The sequence below is a fragment of the Octodon degus genome, unplaced genomic scaffold (assembly GCF_000260255.1).
Source record: "Octodon degus isolate 3935 unplaced genomic scaffold, OctDeg1.0 scaffold00023, whole genome shotgun sequence".
In the NCBI taxonomy this organism is placed as follows: Eukaryota; Metazoa; Chordata; class Mammalia; order Rodentia; family Octodontidae; genus Octodon; species Octodon degus.
Genome location: NW_004524599.1, coordinates 4,924,903 through 4,937,772, shown reverse-complemented (window position 1 = coordinate 4,937,772; position 12,870 = coordinate 4,924,903). Strand labels below are relative to the sequence as shown.

Genomic DNA, 12,870 nt, shown 5'->3' with positions numbered 1-12,870 from the left:
CTTTCTCATTATCTTCTAAATGCAAAGAACTTTAAATTACACACACACACACACACACACACACACACACATTGCCCATTAAAATTAATGAAATTTTACTATCATCAATCAGCCAGTCAACATTCAAGTTTCCTCCATTGCCTCCTATTGTTCAAGTCAGAATGCAAACATGGCCCATATATATTTGACTAGTAGATCACTATAGTTCGCTGATTCTATATTATCTTCCTTAGGGCTGCCACAGAAACAAAACAGTAGTCCCTTGCTATGTTGCAGTTCAACTTTCATGGACTTGTTGTTTTGTGGGTTTTCAAAAAGTATTATTCTAAATTATTTATCATTGATTTTTTGCTATATCGTGGGATTTTGTGGTAGTGTACAGTACTATATATGCATTATATGTATAGTATTTATGGTTTTAATGATTTTTCACTTAAGAAATTTAAAATATATAAAATATATTAAAATGTTAATTCTAACATATTAAAAGAATATTAAATCAAAATAAAATACACTGTTTACATTATGTATTTCTTTAGTGGATGAATACATACTGTACTGTACAGTATATGTATATTGCTAAAATTACATAGGTTTAATAGTTTAGAAAATAGTTAAGAACATTAGAAGTGTTTTTAAGGTCCCAGGGAGATAGCTCAGTAGAATTAGCGCTTGCCTGGCAAGCGCAGGGTCCTGAGTTCAATCCCCGGTACCGCAAAAAAAAAAAAAAAAAAGTGTTTTTAAAATTGTGAAAAAAAATAAAAGTGTGGAAAAGGTTTATAAAAGTGTGAGAAGGGTATATATATAAATATGCAATAAATATAATGTCGCTACTTTGCTGCTTCTTATCGTGGGGGTGTCTGAAGTAATGTCCACTGTAAGTGAGGGACCACTGTATAAAGAAAAGTTATGAGTTTAATTTCAGCTTATGCGTTTCACCGTATCCTTTTCCTTCCTTCTGTTTTAACCGATACAGAAAACTTATGTATCTGTGGAACAATGTCATGTTTTAGTACACATATACATCACGTGACATAAAAAAGTTGAGAAAATATAAATATCTCATTTATTATTTCCTTATGATGAAAAATTCTACGTCTTTTCTTCAAGCTTTTTTGCCATCCTAGGATTTTAAATATCACAGCAGAGACAGGAGTTGAGAGAAAAGGTTTTGGAGAGCTGGGGTGATAGCTCAGGGGTCTAAGTGCCTGCCTGACAAGCTCAAGGACCTGAGTTCAATCCCTGGTACCAGGTGAGAGAAAAGGTTTTGAGTCTCGGGTTTCTGGAAGGCCTTTTCCTGGGGTCCAGCCTGCAGTGTTCAGGTCACACATAGCCGACGTGGAGGCATGCATACTGAGCCGTTTCTCCCACCTCTGAGAACCAAAAACATCCCAGAGCAGGGAGAAGAAGGCTCAGAGCCGGCCCAGAGGCCGTCGGAGTCAGGCAGTGGCCCTCTGAGCAGAGCTCTCTGGGGCCCACTCCTTGTTGCCAAGACTGCCAGGGACAGGTGTGGAAACGGAGTCCCTGGATGTGTCCGGGAGCCAGACGTGTGGCGATAAATAAAGACCAACAAGGGTGAAATCTGTTTATCTAGAAGATGCCAGAGCAAGGGACTCAGCCACCATTGCTGGTCTTGTGCTGTGACTCTGTGTCTAGTCCTGGGGACTAGCTCTGCTTGCCTGGGCTTCCCTGGGGGCTTTGCTGAATTCTCACCTGCCAGTCAGCTGTGACAAGAACAGAAAGTGGCTCATGAGAAGTCTTGAGGAAGCTTTTTGAGTGTGTGGCTCACGTCAGAAAATAGCCCACATTCCTGGTGTCCTCTCAAAGCCAGCAGGAGCCAGAGAACACTGATGTCCTGGAAAGGCCTGTCCTCAGAGTCAAGGTAGCTGTGATTCAGTGACAATATTTCTTATCAGCATTTGATCTTTGTGCCATAATGGCTTTAAAAATTTTTGTCTTTACTATTACAAAACACAGCATCATTTCATTCTCACAGTAATGCTGTGCATTGACTGTATTTTCTAATTTTCTGGCATTTGACACGTTGATCCCAGAAAAATTTCCTCTCCCAAGGCTAGCTCCTTTCTAGATAGCAACCTACATACATCCTACCAGCATTCCAAGATCTGTACATGAATAACAGCATGTAAATCATTTTACACAGTAATGTTTAGGAATAGTCACCCAGAACTGTACATGTCTGGTACAGGTACAAGATTTTCAAGTAATTTCTATTTGAGATTGTTTGAATCCATACATGCAGAACGCAGGAATATAGAGGTTACTATACTAGGCATTAGTAATGTTTTGCTTCTTATTCTCTAAGCTAAAAATGAATGTTTATTTGAATTCTAGAATTTTATTCTAATTTTGGAGACTGCTAATTTATCACAGTTTTGCTAGACCAACTCTCTGGGCCTCTAACTTCAAAGAATAAGGGTACATTTTAAGAAAGAATGAAAGAGATGGGCTAAAGTTGGTCATTACAAGAGTGCTCACAGTTAAGGATAAGGACTTGTCCTGTGTATGGACAGAGGAAGTGGTGGGAGGATCCTCTCAGTTTGGGGAAGACTCAGAGGAGGAATTGTGATCATTGTTTTAAGAGAGACACTAATGGAAAGTATCCAGTAGCGTGATTAGGGAGATGAACGCCAAGTTGGGGAAAGCAATGCCTTCCCATAATGCCTTGTGAAACAGGTAACTCAGGCTGATGCATATTTCTGTATCACCTTATCAATAACCAAGTAGTGTTTTTTGTTATGAAATAAAACATTCATTGAATGAACAAAACTTCAAAGTTCAAATCTAAAAATCAACAAAATAAAGACACTAGTCTGCCCAGGTAATAGTGGTTTTTAAATATTATCTAGCATTAAGCATGTCAATAATTTCTTCAACTTTTACTTGTATTCACTGTTTAAAATTCTATGCCATGAGGTGCTAACTCTTCTTTGCTATTGTTTGATAGAAGAGGTTCATGAAATAGTTTTGATTTGTCTTTATGTACCCTGTGAACTGGAATGTGCTTCAGAATCACCAGAGAGCTTGTGAAAACAGCCTGTAGAACTGCTTTCCCTTCTGATTTTGCAGGCCGGGACGGGCTGTGGTGAGAAGTTGGACTTTTATTTGTGGTGATGGTGTTAGGGATTGATAGTATCAGTGCCTTGGCATTGAGCTACATCTCTAGCTGTACTTGTTTCCATGTATGTAGACTATATGCATATGGGTCCATATTTATTTTTTGGGGGGGTACATATTTACTTATTTTTATTTTTTGTATTTTTTTAGGAACGGTTTTATAGGGTGTTCAGGGTCTGACTACTAGATCTGACTTGTAATGATCCTCCTACTTACAGCCTCCCAAGAGCTGGGATTACAGGTGCGCACCACCACGCCCATTCTCGATTGCCATCTCAGCGCACCCCGGGGGTGGAGCTGGCATGGCAGGCTTGGGGATCAAACCTCTGGCCCCGTACCTGCTTGCAGGCACTTTAATCCACTGAACTATTTGGCCGGCTCTGGGGGTTACATATTTAAAGACAGGATCTTGCTAAGTGTCTGTCTGGCTGGGTTTCAATTTGCAATCTTCCTGCCTCAGGCTTTCGCAACACTGGGATTATAGGTATGCACCATCATGCGCTGGGAACTCGAAGGTGTAGCTGCTACTGCTGCTGTTCGGGGAACATGCTTGGAGACCCACTGCTCCAAAACACTTGTCTGTTTTCCTTATTTGTAAATGAGTTTTGGTACCTTTTTATCTAAATGTGAAGCAATTGGGAAATGCTAAATGTGTGCTATTTCATACTCTGTTCTAAAATACTACTTTTGATTGATTTTACATACAGTAGCAACTATATGGGTAATAACTGTGACAAATTGCAAGATGTTATCTTTGGTGTTACACTCAATTTCTCAGGATAGATTTTTTTATGCACTTGTGCCAGAGTAAGATATATGTACAGAAGTCAGCAGTTAAATCTTGTGTATATTTTTGGGAGTTATTGGTAATACTATCTTTAAAATATATTTCTGCACTGCCAGATTGTCAAAGGGCAGCTTGCAGTTGTTCCTTGTTTGTTTAAAAACTGATATTTTGTGCCTCGTTTCTGCATTATTGATGTTGCTTTCTCAATGGTTATTTTAAATTCATTTATTACTTTAAAAATTTGATTATACAGTGTTTCTATGTGGCATAAACTTTATTGAAAGTTATTTTTCTTGGCAAATTCAGTGCTATTGCATTAGTGCTCAGTAAGATTTTTCCATTAGTATTATGAATAATTTAAAAATCAGAAGTTAAATGATATCATTAATCTAACCACCCCAAGAATATCTCATATGTTTTATTAATTAAAAAAGACTTTTCACGGTGTCTTCATTAGCCTGGAAAATTCAGTTTTATAGCACCTATAGATATAAATGGGTCACAAATTTGTCCAGAATTTAATTTCTTTAATATAGTGTCTGAATTACTTGGAATAAAGCTTGAGATGAACCTCAAGAATTAACACAGCAGGTAAAAAACACATGGCAATTTCCCAGCTCCATTATTGTGGGGATAATGTTCCAAGACCCCAGGGGATGCCTGGAGCCACAGGTAGTGCCAAATCCTGTGACAAGCTTTGTGATGTCACAAAGTTCAATCTGATAAGAAAGATGGCTACCCAGTGACTACCAGGTGGGTAGTGTATACATTGTGGACACACTGGAAGGCAGCTGATTCCTATTTGGCGCAGGATCAAGTGACAGTGAGCAGGACAGAAGGTAAATGTAAGAGTTCCTTATGCTAGGAAGCAATTAGACACTTACGAATTGTTTATTTCTGGAATTTTTCCAACCATTGATTCTTGGACTGCAGTTGACTGCAGGTAACCAAAGCCACAGAAAATGGAACCTTGAATAAGGAAACTGCTGTGTGTGTGTTTTTAAAATGTGAAAAGAATAAGATAGTTCTGGCACTTGTTTATTATTTTGTTATTACAGAGACAAGAGATTCTGAACCAGATAGTGGTGGCTGTCATTCTCTGAGACTGGTTTTAATGTGTGAATACGCTCATTTATTGTGTTTATTCTATCATAGACCTGGATATGTCAGGGGATATATTAAAATGAACAGAAACCCCCAAATTAATAGAATTCTAACAGATGGACCACCTTCTATTGCAACCAAATTAAGAGATGCTGCTTTGATATCAGTTTGTGTACTTTTTCAAAGAATACATCTTTAGCAATTTGGATGTACTTATATGCTAAACTTAAAAGCATTTCAAAATATATTTTGAGTTATATGAACAATGAAAACAAAGTATAGACATTTTCTAAGGTTATTTTCTTGTGGTTGGCTCAATCATTTAATAATTTAATATTAGGGCTGGGGAGATAGCTCAGCAGTCTAAGCACCTGCCTGGCAAGTGCAAGGACCCAAGTTTGATCCCCAGTACCACATGCTGTGCTGACCAGAACATGAAGCACCATACTAGTCACCAAAATCAGGTGTGGTGGCACATTCCTGTAATCCTAGCGATGGGGAGGCTGAGACAGGAAGATCACTGAGTCTGAGCTGCATACTGAGACACTGTACTAAATAAATAAATAAATAAAAGAAAAAATATTAAAAATTTAATGTCACATTTTAAGGATAAACTATATCATAAATTCAGGAGCAGCAGGGCTGGGGAGATATCTCAGCATACTAAGCACCTGCTTAGGTAAGTGCAAGTACCTGGGTTAGATTCCTGGTACCACATGCCATGCTGGCCCTGCTCCAGGTGCACATAGCTGGCCACCAAGACTCGGCATGGTGGTGCACACCTGTGATGCCAGTGCTGGGGAGGCTGAAACAGGAGGATCACTATGAGTTCAAGCTGGGTAGTGAGACCCTATGCCAAATACATTAAAAAAAATTAGGAGCAGCCCAATGCTTACATTTTGATTTCATTAAAACTTTTTATTTATTTATTTATTTGATACAGAGTGTCACTACACAGTTCAGACTCATGGTGATCCTTCTGTCTTTAGCCTCCCCAGTGCCGGGATTACCAGCATGTGCCACCATGCCTGGTTTTGGCGGCTGGCATGGCGCGCCCAGGGTTCTGGGGCCAGTGTGGCATGCGGTTCTGGGGATCCAAACCCGGCCTTTGCTTTTGCCAGATAGGCGCTTAGACTGTCGAGCTATCTCCCAGACCTGCATTAGAATTTTAATGTTCATAAAACACATTAAAATTTTAAAAAGTCTTATTGGGTAAAAAAGTTATGAAAATCATAAATTCATAATTTTATAAGCCAAGCAATATTAGCATTGATAATTCAAGTTCAAGATCTCTTAAGTTCCCTTGAAACATGTTCTTAATGCTCAAGAATCATATAGTTATTTACATAATTATTTTTAAAAAGTAAGATAATACTAATTTTATTACTTTGTATTTATATCAAGGACAGATCTTCAGGTCAACATACATTGTTCTAATTTGTTCTTTTTCATTGTTGTGGGTTTTAATATCCTTATAGTCAAGGAACTTTTGGAAAACTTCGCAATTATTTTCATTGGTGCCTATTTTTTTTCTCAGAACATTTCATTTTTACTATCATTTTACCCATCATGTTGTACTTCCCTAGAGGGAACCTGTATATAGGAATCTGAGTAAAGAAAGTGAAGGAGGGAGAAACAAACAGTGCTAACTCATCCTGACTGATCCAGAAAGATGAGGACTGGAAAATGGCCATTGATCTCAGCAGCATGGGAGTCAACAGCAAGGGAGACCAGAGCTCTTTTGGTGGAAGGGAGGTGACAGCTGGTTTGGAGTGGGCTCTCAGAAGATAAAAACAGCTGGCGAATGCAGCAAATATGACTGCATTTTTGTTTCTATTTTATTTTTTTGGTGGTACCAGGGATTGGATTCAGGACCTTGTGCTTGCCAGGCAAGCACTTATTCAACTGAGCTATCTTCCCAGCCCTTTATTTCATTTTTTATTTTTTTATTTTTTGCAGTACTGGGGATTGAACTCAGGACCTTGCACTTGCCAGGCAAGTGCTTATTCTACTGAGCCATCTCCCCAGCCCCCCCAACTACATTTTTAAATGAAGAAGTGAAATGGGAGCTAGTGGATTAAGAGGGGTGGAGAGATGCTTTAAAAAGTTGTATTTCCTGTGGATGATGACAGTACACTGTGTGTTGGTTGGAATGATCTCCTAGGAGGAGGAGCACTCAGGTCTGGAAGTGGTAGTGACAGAGGCAGGCAGCATCCTCTGAGGAAGGGAGAGTAGTGCGCAGTGTGCAGGAGGAAGGACACCCTGTGGTCCTGGGGTCCTTGTAAGGGAAGCAGGAAGTGTTCTCAGATGCTTTCATTTTCTCATTAAAGTGGGAAACAGCTCCCGCTGGATTCCATGTGGACATCCTTATTTTCTCTGTTTTACACACTGATAAGATGAGAAACGAAGGCGGTTCAAATCCCACACAGTGACAATTATTTTATTGGGAAAAAGAAGATTAGGAGCTGGAGGTTACACAACAGCAATGTTTCCACAGTTATTTTTCCTGTAGGCATTTCGATGCAATGTATAAGTACTGTTTTTTCTCATAAGTAGACAGCTGTTCAATCCAAATGCCCACAAGGCAAATTCAATATTTAACAATTTCTACTTTTTTCTTAAAAATGCCTTTTTCCTCTATTATTGCTGTTACTTTATCCTTAAGAACACTGTCTGTACCATGTATAGTGGTGCCCGCCTGCAAATCCAGCTACAAAAGTCTGAGGCTGGAGAGCTGCAAATCTGAACCTCTCTTGAAGTAAAATAAAAAGGGTTGAGGATATAGCTGAGTGGCAGAGTCTTTGCCAAGCGTGTGTGAGACCCCAGGTTCAATCCCCAGTACTGGAAAGAACAGAATATTCTGCAATGGGTTGGATCTGGAAAATCTCACAAGGCCCCCAAGTTGAAGGCTGGGTCTCCAGGCTGTGGTGCTATTGGGAGGCAGAGGGACCCATAAGAAGTGGGACCTGGTGGGGGGAAGTCAGATCACCAGGGTCGGGACTTGAAGGGGATACGGACACCCCAACCCCCTCCTCTGTCTCTCTCATTACTTCCTGGCTGCTGGAGAACAGTTCTTCCTCACCACATGCTCCTCCACTGGGAATTCCGGCATGATGAGCTGTGCCACCACAGGCCTAAAGCCGTGGGCTACTGGACCATGGACTGATACCTCTGAAACCAAGAGCCAAAATTAGCTTCTCCTCCTTTTGGGCCAGTCAAAATAATAGAAATAATATTTCTATTATTGGTAGCATATTATATTATTTTATTGATTTTAATTTTTTTATTGGTATATATTTATGATACCAATAGCTCAGTGGATTAAAGCACCTGCAAGCAGGCACAGGGGATGGGAGTTCGATCCCCAGGCCTTCCCTGCCAGCCCTGTCCCTGGGGTGCGCTGAGATGACAATTGAGACTGGGCATGGTGGTGTGTGCCCGTAATCCCAGCTCTTGGGAGGCTGTAAACAGGTGGATCACTAAGAGTCTGATCTAATAGTAAGAACTTGAACACCCTGCAGACCCTTCCCTAAAATACAAAAACAAACAAACTTTTCCTCCTTTAACCTAAAATGTCTCATATATTCCGTCACTCACTCTCCCTGTACATATTTTACCTTTTCTTTCACATATATCACTTAATGTTATGAAAAAGAAAACAACTTTGTAAATAAAATAATTGGATAAAAAATAATTGGGTTGTACGCTCCATGGTATTTAAAAAGTAAATGTGTTGGTGCCTTGTTATTATATTGTATAAGGAGGTAGAGAAATTTATTCACCTAGACATCATTTTTGCTTGCTTTTTGGTGCTGGGGATCAAAACCCTGTGCATGCTAAGTGCATGTTCTACCACCGAGCTGCAGCCCAAGCTACCCCCGGGGAATTCAGAGGCGAGCAGGGTTCGGTCTTGAAGAACTCCATGGGGTGCAATACTTGATGAAGTGGAGAGAAGTTTCAGACAAAGAGAGAAGGAAGGAGAAATGGGTTGGAAGGAAAGGTGTTTGGCAGAATTTCAAAGGTTGAACTGAAAGTTAGAAGAATCCGAGGAGCACAAGACCTCCCAAAGAACTAGAAAGAAGGGCAAGGGAGACAGCTGAGGCTTAAGTGCCTGCCTGACAAGTGCAAGGTCCTGGGTTCAATCCCTGGTACAAAAAACAAAACAACAACAATAAAACAACAAGACAATTCTAGAAAGAAGCAAAAGGAGGTAATAGAACCCTCAATCAGTCTGGAAAGTTAAAACATAACATCAGGAATTTCTTTCTTTCTTTCTTTCTTTCTTTCTTTCTTTCTTTCTTTCTTTCTTTCTTTCTTTCTTTCTGTCATGACATGGTCTTACTATGTTGTTCAGGCTGATCTTGAACTCCCGACATGATCTTCCTGCCTCAGCCTTCTGAGTAGCTGGGACTATAGGAGTTGATCAGTATGCTTATCTCATAGTATTTTTTTAATTACTTTTTTTTTGTGGCTGGGCTTTATTTTTGAATTTATAACCTTCCTCATACTGGATTAAGTGAACCTCAAATATAATAAGGTTATAGTTCTAGTCAACATTGGCCTGCCTATTGCAAATTTTGCATCTTAACTGATTGTATTATATCCAGGAACATATATCCTTTTCATACTTATCAATCAATGTTATAGTAAACATACAGTTTTTGAAAAAAATACAGCATTTAAGGGAAGTATGTTGCTTAGTCAATAGGTTTCTTCTTTATGATTATCTGAGCAACAGTGTTAATTCTTTACTATCGTGCTCTATAAGGTGAGAGATTTTATTCACCAAGAAATTCTCACTTCAAACTAGAGTGAAGCCTCAGTTGTTATTTGACACCCTCAGCTGCTATAATATTGTACTTCTCTGATTAATAGAGTGATCTTTTTTTTAAACTGAGTTGGGAAATGAACATTTATTTAGAAATAGATGAATTTTTCCTTTTAGATTTGTCCAAAATTTATTTTCTTCTACTTATTCTTACCAGTTATTTCTATTTTTGGTAGCATATTGTATTATTTTATTGGTTTCAATTTTTTTATTGGTATATATTTATGATACATAATAAGTCTATCCGTCATAGCCTTTTAGTGGCTTTAATGTGGTTTTTAGAAAGAATAGAGGCTGCTTTGCTTGTGCTTTTTCCCTCTTAATCAGTATATACTTATGAGGGTCTCCAGAGATATTAGTGTATTTTCTATTTCTGATGTATAATTTGAAGAATTAGATGAAACTGAAATAATGACTGTGTGTTGAGTACGATCAATGTGGATACAAAATAGCCCCATAACTAGGTTTATTTGGTCCTGAGGAAGCTTGAAAACACACTTGCTTTTGAACCGAGCTGTTTTTTCTTTTTTTTTCCTGGGCGCTGGGGTTTATTTCACAACAGAACCACTGGGAACCTGGCCTGAGGTGTACACAGGGCTCCAGACGCGGTGGGACACAAGGTGACAAGCATGACGATCACAGCTGGGGTCATGGGCTCTAGGTGACCCTGATGGCATCTACAGAAGTGGTGGCAGGAGGGGACCTAACTACCCGGGCCTGCCGCGGCCTCTTTGCTCAAGGGGTTTCTGAAGTTCCTGCCGGCGAACTTGGCCTTGCTACCCAGCTCCTCCTTGATTCTGAGGATCTGGTTGTACTTGGCCAGGCGCTCGGATCGGCAGGGCGTGCCAGTCTTGATCTGCCCAGTGCTGAGTCTCACCACCAGGTCAGCAATGAAGGTGTCTTTGGTCTCCCCGGACCGGGGGGACACCATGACGCCCCAGCTGTTGGACTGTGCCAGCTTGCACGCTTGCAGGGACTCGGTCACTCAGTCGATCTGGTTGACTTTGAGCAGCAAGCAGTTGCAGGCCTTCTCATTCACGGCCTTGGCGATACGCTTGGGGTTGGCCACTGTGAGGTCGTCGCCCACCACCTGGATGCCAGCACAGGCCGTGAACTTCTGCCAGGCACCCCAGTCGTTCTGGTCGAAGGGGTCCTCGATGGACACCACTGGGTAGTCCTTGATGAAGGACTTGTAGAGGTCGCCCAGCTGACCAGGTGAGATGTACCTAGTGGGGTTGTCAGGAGACTTGAAGTCCAGGTGGCACTTCCCAGATGTGAAGAACTCAGATGCAGCCACGTCCATGCCAATGACCACCTTGTCTGAGTAGCTAGCCTTGTCAATGGCAGTCTTCAGCAACTCCAGGGCTTCCTTATTCTCCAGGATGTTGGGTGCAAAGCCACCCTCATCGCCCACGTTGGTGGCATCCTTGCTGTACTTCTTGATGACGCTCTTTAGGTTGTGGTAGACCTCAGCCCCGATGCGCATGGCCTCTTTGAAGCTGGCCGCGCCCACAGACAAGATCATGAACTCCTGCATGGCCAGCTTACCGCCGGTGTGCGAGCCACTGTTGATCACGTTGAAGGCAGGCACAGGCAAGATGACCTCAGGGTTGCCTGCCAGGTCGACGATGTGGCGGTACAGGGGCACCCCCTTCTCCACGGTGCCGGCCTTGCACACTGCGAGAGACACTCCCAGGATGGCATTCGCTCCGAACTTGGATTTGTTTTCAGTCCCATCCATCTCGATCATCAGCTTATCAATCTTCTCCTGCTCCACGACATTCAGTTTCTTGCTAACCAGGGCAGGTGCAATAGTTTTATTGATGTGCTCAACAGTCTTTGACACACCCTTGCCCAGGTAGCGAGTCTTGTCATTGTCACGCACCTCTAGGGCCTCATAGATGCCATTGGAGGCCCCACTGGGCACAGCAGCTCGGAAGAGACCTTTGGAGGTATAGAGGTCAACTTCCACAGTGGGGTTCCCACGAGAGTCAAAGATCTCTCAGGTGTGCATCTTGAGAATGGACATGTTGGATTTCTGGCTACCGGATCTTGTCACCCAGGAAGGAAAAAGAGGGTGCTACACACACCAAGATGCATGTTGAAGTGACAAGGTGCTCCTGTTTTTTCTTAATAAAGTGGCATTTGTGGCAGCTACTCATTAGGGTGAGCTCTGGGAAGCAGCCACATCAGACACTAAGTAGCTACTGAGTGAGCCATCTCTTCCAGTGAACTTCAGGATTCTTTGAAGTTTTCAGAAAGAGGGAAGAAAGTGCACCAGCCCTTTCTTCAGATGGAGGGTGCAACTGTGACCAGAACTGCCACCAGAGAGCTGGCGTAAGACAGGTGCCATCTGTCACGGCACCTCGGCCCTGGCCTCCTCCCAAAACCTAACATCAGCGCTAGAGTTGCCTGTGAAACTGGAGAAGGTAATTAGACCTCAAAACTTGTCCAGTTTTTTCAAAGGTGAGGAGTCGACATGGTAACAACATGCCTGTATAACCTGAAGACCTGGATGAATTTTCACTTGAATGTGGGGTTGAAACTAAGTTCTGGATGCAACTAGAGAACACACTCTTCAGTGAAATCAGTCAAACCTATTCGTGCAAACATCGTATTGTCTCCTTAGTGTGAGAAAAATGGTGTCTTAAGGGTACAGCAGATACTGGGGAAAGGGAATGGACTTATTCAAAAGGAAAGAGTTACTGGGTTGAGGAGAAGGGCAGGAGGAGTGGGGGAATGACATAACGGAGGATGTCACTGTCAATACTATATTGTCTCTTTTTTATGACTTTTTTTTGAGAGAGGGTCTTATTTCAGGTTGGTCTTGAACTCACTTTATAGCCCAATTTGGCCTTGAACTCACAGCAATCCTCCTGCCTCAGCCTCCTGAGTGCTGAGATCACAGGCATGTGCTGCCATACCCAGCCTGGACATGTGTTTTTGAAGACTTCAATTAGAAATATGTGTCAGATCTTCTTTGATTACTAGGTCATTAAAAAACAAACAAACA

General features: G+C 41.5%; 1 pseudogene; it reads right to left on the bottom strand.

Moving 5' to 3' along the window:
- Positions 1–10,560: 10,560 nt before the first annotated feature.
- Positions 10,561–11,886, bottom strand: LOC101572891 (annotated as a pseudogene).
- Between the last annotated feature and the right edge of the window lie 984 nt (positions 11,887–12,870).